General features: G+C 33.4%; 1 protein-coding gene across 1 annotated transcript in view; it reads right to left on the reverse strand.

The window, feature by feature from the left end:
- LOC145280047 (RAB7A-interacting MON1-CCZ1 complex subunit 1-like) overlaps window positions 1-25,498 on the reverse strand; it is a 94,427-nt gene that overhangs the window by 45,120 nt on the left and 23,809 nt on the right. The gene's annotated exons all lie outside the window — the stretch shown is intronic.

A 25,498-nucleotide genomic window follows, 5' to 3' on the forward strand; every position in this document is an offset into this window, starting at 1 on the left:
TATATATATATATATATATATATATATGAAATTTATTTATACAAACATTGATGGCTACATATGTGCATACATGTTTCTGTAATCACCCGCGTTGGGGGATTACGTCTTCAGGCCAAGAATTATCGTCAAGAACTGATATTTCAAACAAAAACATTTTCTTATTTCGTTTACAAAGTTAGAATGTAACATGGGTGGGGGTTATGAGCGGGGAGAGGAAAAGTGAGGTCTTTGAAGATAATAAACATCTTTTTTATTTCCCTTTTTTTTATATTCCCTTTTTAAGTTTATCTATCCCATCTTTTGGTTTTATGGCATAAGGTACTTGAGAATTTAGTATTTTTGTTTTGTGGTCCGTAAATTAAAACATTTCTTATGGCATTGAGTACTGACCGGTGCCGTTCAATCCACACACACACACACACACACACACACACACACACACACACACACACACACACACACACTAGAAGCAAACATACGCTTATATCTATACTCAGGAGCGGATATACACTGTTCGCTGTATTTTACTCACACACACGCACTGAAAACAGGGCATAACTATATCGACACAGGAATAAAATTAAAATTAAAATAAATTAAATAAATGAATAAAACAAAATAAAAATAAAACAAAACAAAATAAAAAAACAAACAAACAAACAAACCAAAAATAAAAATAAACATAAAACCCCCGAAAGTTATCAAACTCCTCACGTATATATATATATATATATATAAATACACATATATACACCTACACCTTGATACACCCGGGCATATATACATATACACACACACATATGCACATGCATAGACATATAATGCTCACATACAGTTATAACATGTTTACATCTATGCCTACATACGCAGTTATATCAATGCACGGACCCTCAAACACAGACATCCATGTACACACCTGGATACCATACATCATGACTGTTATTATATCAAAACTAATATTAATCCCACTAACAATCCTAATAATAATAATTCTTATAATATTCATAATACTAATGACACCACCAATATCAATAATAATAACAATAATAAGACTGTCGATTGGGGACCCCAAAACCCGTGGACCCTAACCGGACAGACGTCCCAACAAAACACAGATATACATATATATATAAAAACACACACACACATGTACACACACACATACACATATACATACACACACACACACACACGCACACCAGTATACACAGAACACATACACAGTCAGACAATCCGCAGGCACAGACACACATCGCCATCCACACATGTCCCCATATCTCCACAGACATATACGAGACACATATACATATAGACACCAACATAGACTCATGCATATACCCACATACATATACACGCATGGACACACAGATACCCGCTCACTCACAACGCATAAAAACACAGCAATACATGCACAAATGCAAAAACCTTTTTTAATAATAATAATAAGGTGCCCTTTTACTTCAGTAGTGTGGTAACCCCTTTATATATGAAACAGCGTACCACTCCAGTCCCCACGGGCGTATATATACATACACAACATACATGCATATATACCCAGACACCCATACATTCTTGTAATATACATTATTACAATCATCGTATACAAGACAGCCTATTTTAATAGTTCAGATATATATATATATATATATATATATATATATATATATATATATATATATATATATATATATACATACATATATATATACATATACATTTATATACATACATATACACATATACACACATATATACACACATGCATACAGATACATACATAAATACACTTATACATACATATTTACACAAAATACAGGCATATATATATATGTACACTGCCACCAAATGATACATCTAAAATAGAAATAGAAATGAACACATTCACTATATAATTCTCTTTTCTATCAAACCCCACACACAAAGTTATATTACCCGCCCCCAACCGATTGTTACTTTTTCATAAGTTGTACGTTTTTTATTACGTAAAAATTTATACTACGTAAAAATTTATACTACGTAAAAATTTATAGTGAATTCAGCTTGAAGTCCATAGGTCTATCCTCATATTTAGTAAGCACTCTTTCGAGGGTTACACAGATATGCATAAGATATATAACGATATAAGAATATAATATATGACAAAAAATCAGAGTATTTAGGTTATATAAACGGAGTATAAAGGCTTATATATTGTAATACTTACCTTCATCTTTATTCATTCCCCCCTATTTCTTTATTTCCATTTTTATTCTTTCACTTTTCGTTTTTACTTTTTTTATCTATTTATCTATTATTATTATTTTTTTATTTCATTTTATCTTTCTTTCCCTTTATTTTTTATTTCTTTATTCTTTTTTCTACCCACGTATATATATACATATACATACAGATCATATACACATACATGCACACACCCAAACATATCCACATGCATACATTATTACAAGATTCACCTAAATAATCTATTACTCATTTGCTTCAAATATACTTTCATACCGGTATTTATTTAGGGTAGTAATATTATAACTGCTTGAGAAAGTAGAATATTAAGCAACTTGTGTAACCCATACGGGTATGATCATAGTTACGATTTCACTTATCCTCTTTTTTTTTGGGGGGGGGAGGTTATTGGATGGGGGATAGTTGTACTCATAGCTGTTCTGATTTTCTAATTTAGAGTTCTTAAGTGCATGTATTCTGAAATGTTTGCAGGATATAGCAGTTTCTTGTTTAATATTTAACAGTTTATTCCTATCTTTAAACCTAGTTATCTCAAGTTTTTCTGATAAGCATAATGGACATGGTGAGTTTAATAAATGGCAAGTATTGTCCCTTTTAATAATCTTCCATTCTATTCTAGGTGTTTTATTTTCTCTGACTAATTTCCAGTAGTATAACGATAAGGAAGTGTCCTTTTCATACGTTTGATTATTCATCGAACGTGTATGTCCATAGAATCTATTTTTGAAATTCATTTGGGTACTACCTATGTAGAATCTTTAGAATCTTTCATCCCTGGGAATATCCTAGCCTGGTATACCACTGATGAGGTTAGGCATTCATTTTTTATTGGGTATTCCTCAGGCTTTTAGCAGTTACATTTATTCACAGCCGTGTTATCACTAGTATTTACACTTTCTCTATTAGTCATCCTTAAGATTCTTCCATTATGCTTTTTTATAATTCTTTCCAAGTTATCACCACAGCTATAACTCAATTTTAATGTATTTTTATTAAAGATTTTATGTAATATATTATTTGGTGGGAAATGCTTGTTAATAAGTTGTAAAAATTTTGTACCAAGTTTTGTTCTCAACATAATATTAAAGGGGTGTGTGAACCAAATCACATTCCTATTACGATTTCTTGACCTATTTCTGCTAGCATTAGTTACTTTATATTTTATATCTATGTCCTTATACCCGCTATTTTTAAGTGCGGTATTATAAATAGCTTTGCAATCATTGAAAGTTACTTCATCAGATGAATTGTTACTTATTCTACTTTCAATAGATAACGGTATATGTTTAATGGTGGATGGTTAGACTGTGGGTGTATATAAATAGGGTTAGCGTTATCCTTTATATAGGGTTTATAAGTATTTAAATCAAGATCTAAAATAACGTCAAGGAAGTTAACCTGTTTTAAGTTAGCATTAACTTCTACTTTTAGGCCAAAATTTTTCATGTCCCTATGGATTGCTCTCCTAACCTGATCACATTTAACACTGGTAGCGTTCCTCACTATTATAAGCCCATCATCACGATATAAGCCTATGTCCATTCCATCAATAGTATTATCTTTTGCTAAACTATAAATGATATAAAGTCCAACGAGATTTGTTGCTTCTGCAGAGTCCAGCGATCCCATTGATATGCCGAAAAAGTCGTTTTGCCCATTTTTAGCCTATTGTTCTCCATTATAGACAAGGACAGTTGTGCGGCATTTCATAATGATTTCAAAATCCTCATCGGAGACATTGGCATAGCTCTTAGCAAATTCAATTGCCTTTCCAAAAAGATCCTTTGTGATTGACGGGTAGTAATCCATTATGTCAAATTGCACAAAGGCACATTTTTTCTTGTTGGCAATGTTAAGAAACCTTTTTACAGGATCCGCCATATTTATCCATAGGTTCAGGTTGAATTGCCATTTTAATTCTAGATTGATCCTCTCCAATATTCTTTTACTAATCTTTCCAATTTCGGGTCTGGTTGGGTTGATCAATCTTGTTGTTGGTTTTGTGTGGAAGCTATGTTTATGATCCTTTAAAAGGATATACGCTTCGTTTCCTCTAAACTTATTTACTCTATCACTGATTTGTAATTCATCTGTGATTTTTTTGCTGTCCTTATTTATCGAATCAATTATGTTGCTATTTTTTACCTTGTGATAGTCTTTTTTCAAATTCTTCTGAACTAGGTTATATATATATATATATATATATATATATATATATATATATATATATATATATATAAAATTGTAGTGTTAACATCAACTGGCACCACACCAAATAGTCGTGAAAAGTCAAGGAGGGTGGAAAGAAAGCACCAACCAGATCTCTACTGGATGCATGCGAAAAGGACTAGGGCCTATGGGAAGCTTATTGCCACCAAAATTCCAGTGAAGATCAATGGTTGTTGCCAGTGAGAAATCAATGGTTAACGGCTGTTGTGATAATGCAAATTCATTAGCAAAGATTATCGAAAGAGGTGAGGAGTACTGGAAATCTAGGGAGACTTGTTTGTCACCTAGACTCCAGGAAATACCAGAGGTTGTTAACAGAGAGAAATCTTTGGTGGTGGCCTGCATGAAAACTCCTAGTGAGTACAAATACAATAATGTAGAAGTAAAGATTGTTTTTAGTTATGCAAGGAGAATGTCTGAAAAAATATGACAGAGATTATGAATTTTCGAATATAGGATCCTGAACAGATGTAAAACCATCATTCCAACTTTCATCTTTTAAGTTAAAAATGAATACAATGAAAGGAAGTTTCATTTTAACATTTAATAAACAGCTTTATTTGTTATCTTCATTAGTAGTGTGTACAAGAGAGAAACGGGTTTGTAGGAGAGTACAGTGTTCACGCGCGCTTGTATTTATAGTAGTCATAAAAACAGTTCCAACAGATGCTTGCTATTGATTTCTCGTTGGCAGCGGCTATTGGTCTTTATTGGAATTTGAATAGCAATAAGCCTCCCCAAGGTCCACACTTATCCGGCGGAGGCCTGGTCAGTTCCTTGGTCTTTCCTTCTTCCTTGACTCTACTTGGTTATTTGGTTTCACTTTTTTGTGAGTGGAGGGGCAGTGACAATGGGAGGCTTGGGGTGGGGTTGTAGTTAGAGAACTTATAGATATGCGGCTTCAATGTTCTTAGTTCCATGTAGTGTTTCATGTTTTGTCTTTGCAGCAGTTTGTCTGGCTCGCGCTTGTTGCTCCTGTGTTTATTATTATTATTATTATTATTATTATTATTATTAAGTGGAGATGAACATTAGATATAGGTCAGGCCTGTTGAAAGAGAGAGACAAGTGTGCAATGTGTTTACGTGTTGTAGGAGTGTGCATCCGATAGTAGAGACGGGGCAAAGGGTTAGTGTCTCGTGGTAGGAAAGAGTATGTGTGTGAAGTGCACGTGGAAGCAAGTTTTGACGATAGCCATGTTGGCGTGTTGTACTCGCATTAGCCTGGGTCAAAGGCCCAGTCAAATGTCTACTGCCAGCGAAAGCTAGGGAGAAAGAGAAGGAGGAGTTTTTGATTTCGCCTTTTATGTATTTGGTCACATGATTGAGAGCTGGCTTGTGATTGGACAAGCTAGGGAGAAAATGGATTTCAAATCTCGAGCTGCGAGAATTAGCTCCTGCTACTATGCTTGTTTCAAGTTCGTCTGCTACATCTTCTCAGCCTCTAATAGCCAAGGTTTTCACAAAACCTTTGCATCAAATTACACTTTTGTTATCAGGGTCGCGTACCTCCTGAATTTCCCCCATAACTGTGAAGATTCTGAGTGACAGCTATGTATCTGTCCAGGATGTTGCTAAACTTATCAAGAACCTTTATGTCAGCAAGGCAACTGGCTCTGACAACATTCCAATCATCGTGCTTAAAAAGCTGTAGCTATTATTCTTATAAAGATATTCAACTGTTTCTTAAAGGAGACATGCTCCCCATCATCCTGGAAAACTTCAGCACTTTGCCCAGTAAGTCAAGAAGTTGTCAGCTACCTCAGTAAAAACAATCTACTCAGTGACAAACAATATGGATTTCGTCCTGCAAGACCAACAACTGACGTGCTGACTGTAATATCACACAGGACTAATGAATCTAAGGAAGGGCACTTCATTTCTAGTGAAATAGTTCTTAATCTATCAAAGCTTTTGATAGGGTTTGTCATAAAGGTCTGCTTTACAAGATTGCCAGCTATGAAAGATCTGAGGATGTCTTTCCAACTATCAAATCATTTCTCTCTGATAAGTTTATAGAAATAGTCATTGATGAGCAGAAGTCTGAAACATATAATATCAATACCAACGTGTATCTAGGATCTATTCTGGGCCCAACCCTCTCTCTATTTTGTACAGAAATTCATCCGATAAGTATTGAAAATTGAAAAATCCGGTCTTAAAAATAGTCTTTCTCTCTTATAGATAAAAAAGAAGAATTTGTTAGAATTTTATTCCTATTTAATCTTTCTTCCACTTTTTTTCCTCTCCTTCTTTTTTCTTACTCTTTTTATCTATTTCTGATGTGATGATGATGATTGTTGTATCACGTGACTGAATTGTACTCACTGATTGATTTGGGAAATTCCCACGTTTTTTTTAAAGATTTTCATTATTTTGTCAGTTGGGGTTTTGGTGTACAATGGTGCGGGACGTGTGAACTTTGTCTCCCTCAAAAAAGACGTAACAATTAGAAACAGTCTTAACTGGACTTTAAAACAGTTGGAAATAAGAAAGTTTGGAAATAAGCTAACCAAGTGAAGGTTATGTTATATTCGCATGTTGTGACTAGACTATAAAAAGCCGAAGATGAAGAAGACATAAAAATCAGTATATTTGTGCATCTGATGTTAAAAGACAGAATATTTCTTCTAGGAATGAAGAAGTTGTTTAATGGCATACATTTAGCAAGGTTGCAAATGGAAAGTCGGCATTCGATGTGCATGATAAGAAAGGAAATTCTGCCAAGCGAGGTGGTGGAACTCAGCTACCAAAAAGACGAAATTACAGGAATTACCAGATGAACTTTGATTGAACGTTCGTGGTTTCATTTTCATCATCTATAAGGAACTAACATGGATTTATTTACCCAAAGTGAAAAAAAGATATTGCGATGACTTATGTTTACTTACTTTTGTTTACACGTTAAAAGATAATATGGTAGTCCATTGTAAAAGGCGCCGTAGTAAGTGACTTCTTTCTATCTCTCCTTCTTTCTTTCTTCTATTCCTCACTCTCTCTCTCTTTTTTATATAGTTACTTAAGGTCCGTTAGACCTTGTTAAAGGGACAAATTTAGTAGTTGAAGACGCAAGTAAACATTTTGCATTTTCTTATTTTTAAATCATTTTTTTTTACCTTTTTTTATTTTTTTAAACCTATTTTAACCTTTTCTTTGAAATTTTCTTTAACCTCTTTTTTTTGACATTTTCTTTAACCTCTTTTTTTTGACATTTTCTTTAACCTCTTTTTTTTGACATTTTCTTTAACCCCTTTTTTTGACATTTTCTTTAACCTCTTTTTTTTACCTTTTTTTTAACCTCTTTTTTTTTACATTTTCTTTAACCTCTTTTTTTTACCTTTTTTTTAACCTCTTTTTTTTTACATTTTCTTTAACCTCTTTTTTTTTACATTTTCTTTAACCTCTTTTTTTTGACATTTTCTTTAACCTCTTTTTTTTTACATTTTCTTCAACCTCTTTTTTTTTACATTTTCTTTAACCTCTTTTTTTTTACATTTTCTTTAACCTCTTTTTTTTTACATTTTCTTTAACCTCTTTTTTTTTACATTTTCTTCAACCTCTTTTTTTTTTACATTTTCTTTAACCTCTTTTTTTTACATTTTCTTTAACCTCTTTTTTTTTGACATTTTCTTTAACCTTTTTTTGACATTTTCTTGAACCTCTTTTTTATTTGACATTTTCTTTAACCTCTTTTTTTATTTGACATTTTCTTTACCCTCTCTTTTTTTGACATTTTCTTTAACCTCTTGTTTTGACGTTTTCTTTAACCTCTTGTTTTGACATTTTCTTTAACCTCTTTTTTTTTGACATTTTCTTTAACCTCTTTTTTTTTGACATTTTCTTTAACCTCTTTTTTTGACATTTTCTTTAACCTCTTTTTTGACATTTTCTTTACCCTCTCTTTTTTTGACATTTTCTTTACCCTCTCTTTTTTTGACATTTTCTTTAACCTCTTTTTTTGACATTTTCTTTAACCTCTTGTTTTGACATTTTATTTAACCTAATTTTTTTTGACATTTTCTTTAACCTCTTTTTTTACATTTTCTTTAACCTCTTTTTTTGACATTTTCTTTAACCCCTTTTTTTTACATTTTCTTTAACCTCTTTTTTTTGACATTTTCTTCAACCTCTTTTTTTTACATTTTCTTTAACCTCTTGTTTTTTACATTTTCTTTAACCTCTTTTTTTTTGACATTTTCTTCAACCTCTTTTTTTTACATTTTCTTTAACCTCTTTTTTTTTGACATTTTCTTCAACCTCTTTTTTTGACATTTTCTTTAACCTTTTTTTTACATTTTCTTTAACCTCTTTTTTACATTTTCTTTAACCTCTTTTTTTGACATTTTCTTTAACCTCTTTTTTATTTGACATTTTCTTTAACCTTTTTTTGACATTTTCTTGAACCTCTTTTTTTTTGACATTTTCTTTAACCTCTTTTTTTGACATTTTCTTGAACCTCTTTTTTATTTGACATTTTCTTTAACCTCTTTTTTTATTTGACATTTTCTTTACCCTCTCTTTTTTTGACATTTTCTTTAACCTCTTGTTTTGACGTTTTCTTTAACCTCTTGTTTTGACATTTTCTTTAACCTCTTTTTTTTTGACATTTTCTTTAACCTCTTTTTTTTGACATTTTCTTTAACCTCTTTTTTTGACATTTTCTTTAACCTCTTTTTTGACATTTTCTTTACCCTCTCTTTTTTTGACATTTTCTTTACCCTCTCTTTTTTGACATTTTCTTTAACCTCTTTTTTTTACCTTTTTTTTAACCTCTTTTTTTTTACATTTTCTTTAACCTCTTTTTTTTTACATTTTCTTTAACCTCTTTTTTTTTGACATTTTCTTTAACCTCTTTTTTTTTACATTTTCTTTAACCTCTTTTTTTTACCTTTTTTTTAACCTCTTTTTTTTTACATTTTCTTTAACCTCTTTTTTTTACATTTTCTTTAACCGCTTGTTTTTTACATTTTCTTTAACCTCTTTTTTTTACCTTTTTTTTAACCTCTTTTTTTTTTACATTTTCTTTAACCTCTTTTTTTACCTTTTTTTTAACCTCTTTTTTTTTACATTTTCTTTAACCTCTTTTTTTTTACATTTTCTTCAACCTCTTTTTTTTTACATTTTCTTTAACCTCTTTTTTTTTACATTTTCTTTAACCTCTTTTTTTTTACATTTTCTTTAACCTCTTTTTTTTTACATTTTCTTCAACCTCTTTTTTTTTACATTTTCTTTAACCTCTTTTTTTTACATTTTCTTTAACCTCTTTTTTTTTGACATTTTCTTCAACCTCTTTTTTTTTACATTTTCTTTAACCTCTTGTTTTTTACATTTTCTTTAACCTCTTTTTTTTTGACATTTTCTTCAACCTCTTTTTTTTTACATTTTCTTTAACCTCTTTTTTTTACATTTTCTTTAACCTCTTTTTTTTGACATTTTCTTCAACCTCTTTTTTTTTACATTTTCTTTAACCTCTTGTTTTGACATTTTGTTTAACCTCTTTTTTTTACCTTTTTTTCTCAATAAATTATTTTATCTCCTAGACGATCGTTTTTTTCATCTTTCTTGTTTTTGTCGTTGCATTTTTTTTTAAGTACCTTGGTAACTATGACCATAGTTGGATAACCATAGTTGGACATAGAGGCAAATTTTCTGCGTAAATTTTTAAAGGGGAATGTTTTACATCAGTCAAGGGAAATAATAAAATCTCAGCAAATAATTTTTCAAAACATCCAAGCTTAAAATAGTCTTTCTCTCATATATATATAAAAATAAAAAAATTTTTACAATGTAATTTTACATTACACCAGCAAACGGAAATAATAAAATCTCACCAAATCATTTCTTCTTCTGAAAAAAACAAAAAAAAACAAAAAAAAAGAAACCCAGATTTTTTGTCATCTGAAGATATAGCTCAGTGGTAGAGCATTCAACTACAGATCGAATGATCCCCTGTTCAAGCCTGGTTCTATCTCATAATTTTATTTCAATTTTTACTTATTAATGAGTTCAATTTGCTATAAAAGAAAAGGTACCAATTAAAATCACTGCAAATCAGTTCTTCACTTGCATATTTTAAAACTAAACATTAATCAGAAGTGACTTATCCACGGCATTCATCGTCAAGTCATATCAGCTGACATGCTACTGTAAACAAACACAGACGGAGTTTGATGATCGACATTATCATTATTATTTTTTATTTTTTTATTTTGCTTTGCTAATTAGTCCATCGGACAAATCATTACTTGGAATATATAATGTCCAATAGAATATTTATTTATTTTTATTTTTTTTTTTTTACATTTTCACCCCAAACAAGGTAAATTGCCACTTTGGTGTAGGGGGCTACTATCAGGGGCAACAACTACTGGAGTAGTATGTAGGGATTTGGGCAGCAAGATGTCGGTTCACGTTACACTTGAACTTCTGCACGTCAGTACTGTTGGGGAAGCAGGGACCTGGACTGGAATTCCAAAGTCTAGCGGTTCTGGGGAAGAAACTACTGGAGTAGAAAGATCTTTTACATCTAGGGATCTCTACAGTGTGGGGGTGAGATTTAGCAGCCTGTCGGGTTTGTCAAGGGTGCTCACGTCGTGGGGGCACAAGTGATTGCCGTTCGTCAGAGCATTCACCACTAAAATACTTGTAGAACAGGCAGAGGGATGCAACATTTCGTTGATGGGACAGAGGCTGAAGCTTAGATGCTAGTTCAGGGCCTATCAGGTTTGCGACTCTCTTTTGAACCTTGTCAAGGAGCGAGAGACTAGTAGCAGATGCACCAGCCCAAATGTGGCAGCAATACTCCATTGATTCTATAATAATGCATATGCAATCTGCATAAATTAAAATATCATGTTTAAGCATATTGTACTACTGGGCAATGCATCTAGCTAGTCATTATCGACTAAAACAGAGGTAAATTTTATGGTGTCATAGATGATGAAGTTTTATTTATTGATTTATTTATTTAGTTAGAGAGAGAGAGAGAGAGAGAGAGAGAGAGAGAGAGAGAGAGAGATTGGCCTGATAAATTCTTTCGTTTAAATGAAACACAAACGTTTGTATGTAACTCACTTACCATGAGTATATATTTAAAATTTTCTTCTTCTTCTTCTTCTTATTATTATTATTATTATTGGCTCACAAGGAGCTTTCACACAGGTCATCAAAGATCTCTTCTTAACAACAGCCTGTGGTGTTCCCTGGAAACTGAGTGACAACAAATTTCACCATGTTTCCAGTACTCTCCACCTCTTTCGATAACATTTGCAAATAAATTTGCATTATCGCAACAGCTGCTTTTCATTGATTTCTCGTTAGCAACAGCTATTGGTCTTCACTCGAATTTGAGTGGAAATAAGCCTCCCCAAGGTCCCAGTTCTCTTCACATTTATCCGGTGGAGGCCTGGTCAGTTCCTCAGTCCTTCCTTCCTCCTTGACTCTACTTGGTTATTTAGTTTCACTTCGGGAGAGGGGGGCAGTGATGTGGTAATGGAATGCTTGGGGTGGGGTTGTGGTTAAAGAACTTATAGATATGCGGTTTCAGTGTTCTTGGTTCCATGTAGTGTTTCATGTTTTGCCTTTGCAGCAGTTTGTCTGGCTCGCGCTTGTTGCTCCTGTGTTTATTATTATTATTATTATTAATAGTAGTAGTTATTGTTGTTGTTCTTTGGTTGTTTTTTTTTTATGCCATATCAACAATTTTCATGTTATTTAGTGTTGAATCCAATTATTTTAATAAAAAAATTTTATGCTTCAAGTTCTTTATTTCTTCAAATATTTATTCATAGTGTTTGATTATTTAATGAAAAAAAGTTTTTTTTTGTTGTTGTTTTTTTTTTAGATTTGCAGAGCATGATTAAGTTTTGTCAAAGGGAAAGGAAAAAAACAAAAAAAAAACAATATTATCAATGATTTGTGAATTTTAGGTCAGGAAGCTAGTATCTTCAGATACCCTTATTTAGTAGTAGTAGTAGTAGTAGTAGTAGTAGTATGTTTGAAGATTTTATGATGCATGAAAACTGAAACGTTATCAGAATATCCATAAAATAATATAGCATATCAAGCTGAAAAAATATTTGCATTCTAAAATTGCATGAGGCGTGGAATACGTGTACAAAGTAGTGACAATAAATAACATCTATGATAACATTCATTAGAATTTTTGTTTACCTATAAACCAAAGAAGCGCATTAATATATCAGTTTGCATCCAGGTGTGATTCCAGGTACGTAGACCGCACTTCACAATGATTGAATAGTCAGCTTTAACAAAATATACCAGCAAGTATTCGCCAGGTACTCCGACTACAAAAGGAAAAAAAAAAAACAACCGCTTTTTTTTTTTAAAAAGGCTTTTACCACTTATCAAGACCTGAAGGTTACTCAAAGATAAGGATTAATGAGTGTATGGTGATCACTGAGACAACAGCATAATGACCGTTTGTGTTAGAAATTGGGTAGCGGCTCAATAAGAACTTGTTTACATTGGACTTGAAAATGGCCACGTTGTCATCAGCTGGAAAGTAGGCCAGCAGAACAGAGTTCCACAGGTGGGCAGTTCTAAGAAAGAAGTTTTGTTCATGAAATTTGCGTTTAGATTCAGGCACAGATGGGGGAGTGGAGGGAAACTGTTGATAGTGGTTGCATCAAGATGAGTACTTTTTGTGAAAATTTGGCAGGTGCAAAACTCGAAAAACCACATAATTCTGTTGTAGGCTAACCCTTACTAGACAACCCATAATCTGTGCAGAAGAACTAGCAAAATGTTCATAGTGTGAATAATATGCGTATGTGAGTGTTTGGCAGCATGGCATTGTGTATGTGTGTGTGTTGGTTTACCTTGCTCTTGTTAGTCTGTGTATAGCTTCGAGTAGTAGTTCGTTTCTCTTCGTCTGACTCATTAGTGTAGAGGCTTTATGAAAGATGCTGGTATGTGAGCCACTGAGTTCTTTTCTTCTGCAACTTATCTCACCCTCTGTCAGGTGGGAGGATGAAAAGCATACATTCTGGTGTCTTTCAAGGGCGGCTGGTGAAGTCTGGAGAAAACCGATTTTGTTGATCTGTTCTTACAGGAATTTCTAAGTTTGTGTTACTTTTAGGGCTTTAGAAAGCTTTCCACTGGTGGAAAATACTTTGAGTTAACACGTTCATGTTAAAACTTGCAAGCTTTAGGAAGTGATGAGGAGAGTGTATCAAAACGAACCAGAGTAAGAAAGAGGGTCATTAATTCGAGACAATCTGCTAGCAAACAGCCTAATAAGAATAAAATATTGATTTTGTAGGATGGAACCTATTGATGGCAAAAGTTGAGAATCAGACGGACATTACTTTATTATATAACGATATAAAAAACTATTATGAAATAAAACAAGCAAAAACTGATTTAAATAAAAAAAAATAAAAATGAAATTCATGTGTACATTTATAATATAAATCTCACTTGTCTGTTTAAATGTATGTATGTATGTATATATGCATGTATGTATGTGTGTTTCGTAAAAACTTTCGACAAAGGCAATGAATTTTCATGAGATCAGTATCATTTTGAAGCTCGACCCTTCGGGCGACAAATATTGAAAAATTGGTCAAAAACATTAATTCCTTCACCCTCAACTGAGCACTTTTCTACAGGGAGGGTCGGTTTTTTCACTGACATTTTCTGCAAGTCATTCAACTCATGACGTCGCATAAGAGCACGGCTATATCTCAGTGGCCATGATAAAAGGCATTATTTCGACCACCCGTGATGTCACAACCACGGCAGGCACATTGGTAAGACAGTTTTTTTTTTCACCTCTTTTTCTTCTGGCGCATTACGGGATTGAGCCTGCTTACTACTCCTATTTTTTTTTTTGCGCTCGCAATTTTTCTTTTTTTTTACTCAACCAACATCCTTACATGCACCTCCATTTTCTTTTCTGCCTTAGCATCATGGGTTCAAGCCTGCCTGCCTACTACAACTTTTTTTTGTTCAACACACACCTCCAAACACCCGGGCAATGTCGAGCACCCAGGCTAGTCTATAATATAAATCTCACCTGTCAGTTTAAATGTATGTATGTATGTATGTATGTATGTATGTATGTATGTATGTATGTTTAAAACTTTCGAAAGAGGCGACGGATTTTCACAAAATCGGTATTGTTTTGAAGCTCGACCCTTCAGACGACAAATATCGAAAATTTGGCCAAAAACATTAATTCCTTCACCCTCAACAAGGCACTTTTCTACAAGGAGGAGTAACTTTTTTTGCCAATTTTTTTGAAAGTCATCCCCTCTTTTCGATTGACTAGCCCTAATTTAAACCTTTGCCACTTCCAGTTTGGCGATGGATGCAACGTCAAAAACGTCACTTATTTTCACATTTTTTTCCTCCTTTGAGGTACGGGTTCGAACCTGCCTGCCTACTACCACTTTTTTTTTTTTTTGGTCACCTCCAAACATCTGAGCAATATCTGGCAATGCCGGGCAGCCAGGCTAGTTTGTAATAAGTGTTTTAGCATTAATCAGGTTCCTATAAAAATAAATCAAATTGATTAACGTAACAAAGCCGAGAAGGTGCTTTTTGAATGGAGTAACAATTAACAAAGACAAAAAAATTCTAGCGGAATTTTGATTTCAAATGATGTATTTTCAAATAAGTTTTCATTATAATACCTTTACTTTATATATCGTTTTAAAGAACCGTTTTTCATTATATCTACTTATTTAAATTACAGTCATTTTCAAACAATTATGTCTTCTTTTCAGAACATTGAATACAAGATGGACAAAAGCAAATTCACACAATTTTCTTATTTCTATTCAAGCTAGGCCAAAAAGCTGTTGAAACAGCTCGCGATGTCAGCAAAGTTTTTTGGCCCAGGAACCACTACTGAATGCACAGCATAATGGTGGTTGAAGAAATTTTGTGGCGGCGATGAAAGTCTTGAAGATCATGAGCATAGTGGTCGGCCATCAGATGTTGACAATGATCAATTAAGAGCTTTAGTCAAAGCCAATCCATGCACAGCTGTTTGAGAACTTGCTTCTGAATTAGGCGTAACTTATACAACGATTTCTAACCGCTTGAGAGAGATCAGAGAGACAAAAAACTTGATAAATGGGTACCTCACGAATAGAACAGCAACCAAAGGAAATGCTGTTATGAAGTGTCATTTTCTCCTCTTTTACGCAACAAGAACGACCTGTTTCTCAACTGGGTTGTGATTTACTATAAAAAGTAGGTTCTTTACGGCAACTGGCAATGCTCAGTTCAATGGTTAGACTCTAACGAGGCTCCATGGCACTTCCCGAAGTCAGAGTTGCACCAAAATAAGGTAATGCTGACTGTTTAGTGGTCTGTAACTGGTCTCATCCATTGCAGTTTTTTGAATGAAGACGAAACCATTATGACAGTAAAATACTGTCAACAAATGGATGAAATGCATCAGAAACTTTGACAACAACACCCGGCATTAGTCAACAGAAAAGGCCTAATTCTTTTCCATGATGATGTCTGACTGCACGTTGCTAAATTGACTCTGCAGAAGTTGAATGAATTCGTCCTCACTCGCCATACTCTTCAGACCTCTCACCTACCGACTACCACTTTTTCAAACATCTAGGCAACTTTGTGCGTGAGAAATACTTAAAAAAAACCTAAGCAATATCAAAAACGCCTTCAGTGACTTCATCACCACCAGAACGCAAGATTTTTACATTACTGGCATAAATACAATTGTTTTGCATTGGCAAAAGTGTGTTCATTCTGATGGTGCTCATTTTGATCAATAAATTTTTGTTTGAGTCAAGATATGTTCATCTGAATTTAAAAGTTAAAAAATGCAAGAACTTTCTTGTCAACCTGATAAAAATGACCAGAAAGTTGCTGGAAATAGCTGGAAAAATGCTGAAAATTTCCTGAAAGACATTAAAAAAATGACTGGAAAAATACTAAAAATAACAGAAAAGATACTGAAAAGGACTAAAAATGATTGAAAAAATGCCGAAAAACAAACTGGAAATGGTAAGAAAAATGCTGAAAATAACCGAAATGTGCCAAAGAGGAATTGAAAAATACTGAAAATAACTGGAAAGATACAGAAAGGATTGACAATGACCTAAAAGATATTGAAAATGATTAGAAATAACCGGAAAGTTGTCAAAAAAAGACAGGAAAAGTGCTAATAAGGATCGAAAATAACCAGAAAATTGCTGAAAAGATTGAAATTGACCAGAAAAATGCCAAAAAGAATTGAAAGTGACCAAAGTTGCTGAAAAGTTCTGAAAATAACCGGAAAGTTGGCAAAAATATTTAATTAATTTGCTCAACTAACGATTGTTAGGGCGTATTCAGATAAACACTGGAAAAAAACAATGAAATAAGTGACTAATTTGTTTTTTTGTTTTTTCTGTTTATTTTTCATTTTATTTATTTATTTTTTTTTTTCAATAAACTTTGATGATTTTGAAAATATGCAAGCAGTTTTTAGACATGTTTTTAAATTTCACAATTTAAATAACATCAGCAAGGAAAATTATAATAGCTATAATGATTTATATGCTATGTCTGCATTCCAGCAGACGTGAAACTGACAATCACCCCGAATTTTACCACCACCCCAAATGTAGAAAATCTTTTAAAAAAATATATTAATTTATAAAACCAACAATGATATAAATAGTCTAATAGTCTATATAATAGTAGCGTTCACACAGCATACAATTAAAATTTTATTTCGCTGTCTCCTAGTCCTTTCCGGTCAGTTCCAGCCATTACCGAGTACTAGATTCACCCCCCTTATTTTAAACTTATAAATTACGCTTTAAGTTACCCTTCTCCCACTATCGAATAAGCACTGCATCTACAAAAACGTATGAAAAAAAAATGTGCAAACATCTGGCTTTATCTGTTTTTTTTTTGCATCTTCTCTTGTGACTCTTATTATTCAAAAGTGAAGTGGCCGGACAGAATTGGTCAGTTCTCAGATGATAAACACTTAAGCTTTTTGAGTACCATTCAGTTGTGGTTAAGAGGGGCAGAATATAAGAATAAGAATTAGGACACGAATGTAAACTGATGAACACTTGTTTAAAATAACCTCAAATTAAATGAACGATATATTTGTACAATAGCAATGAGGTCCATTTAACATATTATTTGGACTCTTCAGACCAATGTTCTCATCTTGAGTGTTATTTGCATAACGTTTTGGTTGATGTAAACTCCATCTTTCTCCAATCAGTCTTCTTGTCGAACTTGGGAATCTTTCTGTAGAATTCGAGAATCTTTCTCAAGAATTTATCATTCAAACACTACCGTATTTGAATATATGGTTAAGTGGCATTTTTAGTCATTTAGAACTGCTTTAAAGCTTCACCGCTCACTCATTTTTCGACCAAATTTCAAACAATTATTACACCTTCTCAGCTATACTGTGAAAAAAAAATTTTTTAATTTTTTTTTTCAGTAAAACAAAAGTTATGATAAATTTTCTGGTGTTCAAAATCATAAAAATATGTAAAGAGATGAGCGACGCTTTTTATGACTGGTTTCCATAGCAACAGCGACACTTCAGCGACTACTGTCACGAAAAGAGAAGTAACTCGTGAAACAGACAGAATGAAAGAATGAAAGAGAGATAACTGGGAGTATTTTATTGAAAGCAGACGAGTGCCATATATCGTTATTACATATGCGTTTATGGGGGCAAAAAGATAAGACTGAAACTAAACAAAGAACAAGAGAATTTATTGGAAGCCTGGAAAAGTCATGGATTACATAGAAAAATGCGAGCATGAAAAGTAATATGGTTAAGCTTAAACATGGGAAAGTAAAGGACTAGTTGCTTAAACTGGAAAAGAAAAGGACAAGATATTCTAGTAAAAAATATAATAAATTTATAATTTAAAATATTGCATGCTTAAGAATTTTTTAAAATTCACAGTTCTTAATCATCTGCATCAAATTCACAGTTCTTAATCATCTGCATCAGATGAAATTAATTGTCAAACCCCTGGGTCAGACGACTGAGAAGGTTTTGTTGGCGTCTCTATAGAGAATATTGAAGGTTGAAAGAAGCTCTGTGGAATGAGTTAGCTCGCTACGTGGTCTTCTGATCGAAAAAAAGAAGAATCTCATTGGTGCTTTTTTTTTATCAACTCTCGATGTATACTCAACTCGCCCAAGAACTGGCCTCCATTTGGGCAAGCTAGAAAGGAAATTAAATGCTTGCACTAATCAGTACTGAGCTTAGAAATTAAGCACAGTTTTAAAATCGTAATGACTGCTGTAACTGCTGTTGCTTATAGCACAGCTGCTACATATTTGCAACGGAAACAATCATTTATTTATGTTTGTGTGTGCGTTATCACTACACAGCTATTTTTAAAGATGAGATCGTCCAATTACTAAAGATGAAATGGAATGCACTTCTATATGTCAGTACAGTTAGGGAAACAAGGACCCAGGAGGGAATTCCAAAGTCTAGCAGTGAGGGAAGAAATTATTTAAGTAGAAGGTTTTCCGGCACGTACAGATCTCTAGGGGTGGGATTTTCCTGCTTGTCAGATTAGTCAGGGGCATTTATGGTGAGGGGGTACAAGTGCGAACAAATGGTGACTTTGTAAAGGTACAGAATGCTCTCAGGTGTAAGTAATTTTCTGTCACGGTAGACAGAACTCTTTTGCAGCAGCAGCCTTGGCAACGTTCTCAATGTATTTACTCCAATTTATGTTGCCTGCGTATGTTAAACCGAAGAGTTTGAATGAAGATTTCTCAGGTAGTGTACTATTAGCCATGGAAATCAGTGGTTCAGGAGGATTTTTTTTTTTTTTTATTATTAAAGAAAAGAAGCTTAGTCTTGGTAGCATTGAATGCTATCATCCATCTACATCTCTATTCCACTACAAACTGAAGATTTTTCTCTAAGGTTTCAGCCATTTTCTTAGATATGTGTTCATTCGTTTTCCCCTTATGTCTGTTATAGAACATGGTGTCATCAGCAAATGTACCCATCTCAGAGACAATTTTATCAGGGAGGTCATTTATGAATATCAAGAATAATAAAGGTCCAAGTATCAACTCCTGAGGCACACCCACATTTATATCATATTGTTTTTAAGTAAAACCATTGACGACAACCTGGAGAAAGATTTAATGATGTTAAGTGTTGGACTAATAATACCATATGATTTGCTTTTCATGAGAAAAGCTTCATGCCAGACCTTGTCAAAGGTCTTAGATATATTTAAGGTTATTGCTCTAAACTCCAGTGCATGGTATATATGTTCAGAGATTACAGTTAGGATGTCTGCAGTAAAACGAGCTTGCCTAAATTCATACTATTGGTTGGAAAGAAATTTATTATCGATGAGGTGATGAACTAGCGCTTGATTGATTAAAAACTCAAAGATTTTGGTGAAGAGAAAGAGGAGGCTAATGAAGCAGCAATTGAGTGAGACAGTTCTTTTGCTAGAATTATTGAAAACTAGTCGCACAGAAGCAGTTTTCCAGTAGTCAGGAAAGCAAGATTCGGTAAGGCGTTTGTTGAAGATTCGTATTATTTGGATTAACCAGACTATAGAATTCTATAGAATTTAGTACGATATGGGAACCAATTATTATAAACAATAGATAATATATATACAAGTAATAAGTAAAAACATTAATATATATATATATATATATATATATATATATATATATATATATACATATATATATACATATATATATATATACATATATTATAAACAATAGATAATATATATACAAGTAATAAGTAAAAACATTAATATATATATATATATATATATATATATGTATATATATATACATATATATATATATACATATATATATATATATATATAGATAGATAGATAGATAGATAGATAGATAGATATATGTTAATATATAATAATAATAATTAGGAATAAATAGTGATGTTTACGACTAAAAATAAAAATAGGTTTAAGGCTCCTAAAATTCGTATGAGGACCCGTAGCACAGTGGTTAGATTACTTGGAAAAATCAATTGTAAAAAAGTGATATTCTCCTGAAGATTGAAAAATACAATTGCGAATTACTTAGGACCTCTATCCAGTCATGGCTGATGGAACAAGAGCATGCTACCCCCGTGAAGTAAATAGAGGGTTTCACTCGAAATTCCATCCAAATTCCTGAGTTTGACAGAAACATTCCTGAGTTCGACAAGATACACCCGAAGAAAGTCGAAGGTAACACCAACTGCCACGTTGTGAAAATCACTCAAGATGAGACCAGTAGTCCGATTAATCCAAATAATATGAATACTCAATCCTCATCTCAAAAATTCAGAAACCTCATTTGTTGAAGAGTTTGAAGAAAACTGGGGTAATCTCAATGAAGTATTTATTTAGCATGGATGAGACCAGGACTTTGTGATGTCTGTTTTTTAGGATCTCACAAACATAGAAATGGGTTATTTTTAGATCACTGAGTGTGGACTTCTGTTCACAAAGGGAAATTTGAGGGAGAGAGAGTTGTTTATTTGGTCTAAAGTGAAGTTGGAGGAAATTTTGACCTGTCAAGCAATCAGCTTGACCTTTTTGATGTCTGTGCAATCTCAAGGTTGTTGGATAGTTAGGGAATTGTTGATTGCCCATTATTTACTACACTAGTATAAACTTTGCAGAAATCGTGAGTTCCTAATTTCTGCAACTCAATGCATCTTCTGGTTACTTCGATATGCCTTTTCTTGGCTGCGGTTGGAATTATTTCAAACTTCTATATATTTTAATCTATTTTTATTGGACATATGTCAAATAAGTTTGCAGAATGCATGCTACCTTTGGTAGTTGCACAAGTAAAAGAGAAGCATTGGGGAGAGTGGGGTTTGCTATAGAACTTTCATGTAGGAACATGCACTTCAATTGCTTCTTTGTTCCATAGAAAGAGAAAAGATATTAATTCATGGGGCGTCTCTGATGTGATCTCTGATTGCTTCTCAGTCTGCCTTCTTGAAGTACATTTTCGTTTTGAGTAATGGCTCTTCAACTTAGGGTCAAGAGTTTAGGGTGATATCTACAAGTATCACAACATGATAAGCATTCCCGAGTGGGCTATGGACATTTCTTGCACAATCCTTGAGAAGTAAGGCTTGCTGATCCTGCTAGTTTGGGAGACGGGCGGGAATGTTACTGTGGTCGTCAGGGAATGGGATATAGAAAAACTATGTGTGATGCTTCCAGCTGTGTCTGTAACTAGAGAAACCAAGCCAATTACTGTGGTAGACATTAAAGTCAGCAAATGCATGTACTTGGGCGCTTGTATCTAGGGAGAGTGCAGCATCTATGTTCTTAGAGACACAGTTGATTCGGGTACAGATTTGGCTTGTTATCTACGTGTCATGAATCTACTTTGGTACATTTTGTTATGCGATCTGCATCTCATATTGTAATCAGCATGGTATAAGTACCAGGGAAAACACTTCTCTTAATTGGCTTCAAAAGAATGTGTGGTTATCGAGCTTAGAGTCATACTTTTAGCACTAAGGTTCAAAGAGACCATGCGAAACATCAGCCAATCATTCAACAAGAAGGCACTGAAGGTTTAGTAATCTATTTCGATAAGTAGAGATCTTACACTCATTTAAACCAACTCAAGTTTCGATATTTTTTCTCTGTAAAGCTGTACCAGTAAAAAAAATTCACTGAAAGAAAAAGTAAATAAATAAAATTTGCTAACAGTTATTTCATTATATTTTCTTTGTAAAAAAGATAAATATTTTTCATTAAAATTACCATACGATAACTTTTCTTCTTGATTTAAATAATGATGTTTTCTCAATTTTCCCAGTTTGATAGTGTCTTCATCAAAAATACATATTTTTCAATTAATTTTTCCAGTTTGATAACGTCGCTTCATTTTCATCTTGAAATCACAAGGTTTTCATCTGTCTTTTCTCGACTGTTTATAGAAACTGATAGAAGATGCTGATAAAACATCAGTTTCAGCTCTTAAACTGCACCAGTATCATTATATTTCGCAAAATTCATTGCTCCGTTAGTGTGTGTGTATGTGGGGGGGGGGGTCTACAAACCTGTAGTGAAGCCAAGACTACTACTACTACTACTAATAATAATAATAATAATAATAATGATGATGATAATGAAACGTATATAAAAACCGTTTCGTTTTTGAAATGCCTTGTTTCTTTCTTATAATTATCCCGAGGTCGGTTTCTAGACCGTTCTGACACTAAGTCTTCTTATTAATTTCGACGACTCCCCAAGTGGGGGACTCGCCGAAATGGTGACATACCCAACAAAAGTCACATTATGGTAACCACCATAAATCTACTCTTAGCATTCTTTTTATTTTAATTTCAATAAACATCGAATTGTTACAATTGTAATGTTGCCGTTACGCTCGAACCGTGTTCGCTACAGTTCAAACTTCTCTTGGAACCTCGTTGAAAAGGAACAAACAAACAAAAATAAAATAAATGGCGGCATCTTCTTCTTTGAAAACAAACCTCGTTTTGACTTGAAGGTTTACAGGTGTTTTGAATTTTTTTGGTATTTTTTTACAAGAGTACCCAGCGTAGTATAAACACCCCAACCTCCCCATGTTAAGAACAGCTTTCGGAATAAACACCCCCAACCTCGAAAGCCGTTCTTAACATGGAGAGGTTGGGATGTTTATACTCTTGCAAAGAATACCCCCCCCCCCAAAAAAAAAATTCAAAACGAGGCTTGCTTTCCAAAGAAGATGCCACCATTTTTTTTTTTGTTTTTTTTTTTTTCAAATCCGCTCGGAAAAACTGACTTATTTTTTTTAAATAAAGAGCAATAAAAACTACTTGAAAACGCAAACAAATGAGCCAGGTAGGCATAAAATTAACTTTTATTGGCTACGGTACCATTTATTTGTTGTATATTTATTTTTTTCGTATAGTTGTTTGTTGATTAATCTCCTAAATTACCGAAAAAAAAAAAAAATAGGGTCTTATGCTTCAAATCAACGTTTAGGTTACCAGAATAGTGTCAAGGTGAATCTCGACTAGTATTAAAAAAAAAAGCTCCAATTCAAAAGGTTAACATAACGTTTTTCCTAAAGATTCCAAAATTGAAGCCCTCAAGTAATCAAATTCGAAATAGAAATAATTACAAAGACGATTTTGTACTCTTTTAAGACAGCATTACCTTTAACTTGCCTTCCTCTTTATTCTTTTGTTAATTAAGAATCTGGATTTTGATTGTTGTTTCTAATTTTTCAAAACTGAAGGCAGCTTATTTTATTTTACTTTACTTTTTTTTTTTTACCCTGAAATGCATCTTTATCCTATAGTTATTGATTACTGTACACTGGAATTGTCATTGCCAATTTCTGCAATAAAAAGTTGACGTTTAACCAATCAATAGAGCGGAAATGTTGCAATAACAAGTATTTTCAGGTGAACTAAATAAAAGTGGGAGGAGGGGAGAAAGAGAAATGATGAAAAAAGAATTAATAGGAATATTCTGCAGTAAATATTGTTCATAATCAGCCAATCAATGCTGAGCCCAGCTTTTTTTTTTAAATCTTTTCTTTGCTTTTCTCTATCTTTTCATTACAACAGCTTTGCCTGCTTTCAAATAAATCTGCAGGGTTCATAAGAAAAAGAAAAAAAAAAGAAAAAAAAAAAAACAGATGTATTAAAATCCTTCAATGAATACACCACCATTTTTTTTTTCTTTTCAAAATAATATTATCTGATATTTTTCTTTTTCAATGATTTTCCTTTTGCAATAAAACTGATTTTTTTTTTAAATTTCTTCCTCCATTCTTGTTTTATCAACAATCAATTCTCTTTAACTACATTTCACTTAGCCTATGTGTAGGGGACCAGGACATATAAATCCAATCCCGCCACAAAAGAATAATGAAACGAATGGAATTGAAGGAAACAAAAACTCGATTGATGGATAAGTTAAACGTCGTTTATTTACTGTTGAAAGAATGAATGTTTTAGATATAACATGTCTTCATGTCATCACAGGTGTAACCATCGTTTGTTGCAAGATTGGTAGAAGAAATGAGAATGATAATCCAGCGTGTAGACAGAGAAAAGGATAGAGGGTTGACGTCAGTTAGAAGTCAGCTACGCAAAGGTGTTCTCAAGGACCAGTAGTAGATAGAGAGAGAAAGAGTGAGAATGTGTACGTACGGTCTGTTAGCTTTTTGCCCCACATAGTAGCAAATGATGTGAGGTACGCAAAGCTGGGCCTAAAAGGCAGAAGCCGCTTGTTGCTCTTTCTTTTATACTTGTTTCCGGTGGTCTCTTGCGCATGTGTGGATTTCCTTTGAAAGGAAGTGACGTATGTGTGCGCGTGTGTGAGTACATGTGTGTACGTTAGCGTGTGTGTATATGCACGTGAATGTGAATATATGTACGTGTGTGGACGTGGGCGCGTATGTTTGTGTGCGCGTATGTATATGACAAGTAATATGGCTTGAAATGTGAACGTGTGTTTTGTGTGAGACTAGAAAAGGCTCGCGCATATGCAAATACAAGGCACGTTCTATTTTTTTATTTTGTCCGAATGGATCAGAGGAGATTGCAAATTGCATTGTTAGGATGACTGAATTTATGCATTTATGACTTGAACGTTTCATTTTTCTGTTGCGTGAGACTCCAAGAAAGCAACCCGTCATATACGTGCGTCAGAAGCAGGGATGCGTCATTGAATTTCTAGTAAAAGTATATTGAGAATGGTGGTGAGTATGTAGAAAAATAAAATATTGGATCACAAAAGGTCGCTCGTTTTAATGGTACCACACCCGTTTTCGTAGCTCCTCAACTTTTCGGGTTAAAAAAAAATGGGAAGCTTTACTTTTGGAACGACCGTCATATGATAAAATACGCTCCAGATGCCCATACACAGCCATCGTTCATCACTGGCAAAAGTGCATTGAGAATGGTGGTGACTGTAGAAAAATAAATTCTGGAGCACAAAAGTTCGCTCGTTTTAATGGTACCACTCCCATCTTTATAGCCCTGTAACAGAGTGTGGATACGT

This window comes from Euprymna scolopes, chromosome 7, assembly GCF_053919585.1.
Source record: "Euprymna scolopes isolate OS-2025 chromosome 7, ASM5391958v1, whole genome shotgun sequence".
NCBI classification, from domain to species: domain Eukaryota; kingdom Metazoa; phylum Mollusca; class Cephalopoda; order Sepiida; family Sepiolidae; genus Euprymna; species Euprymna scolopes.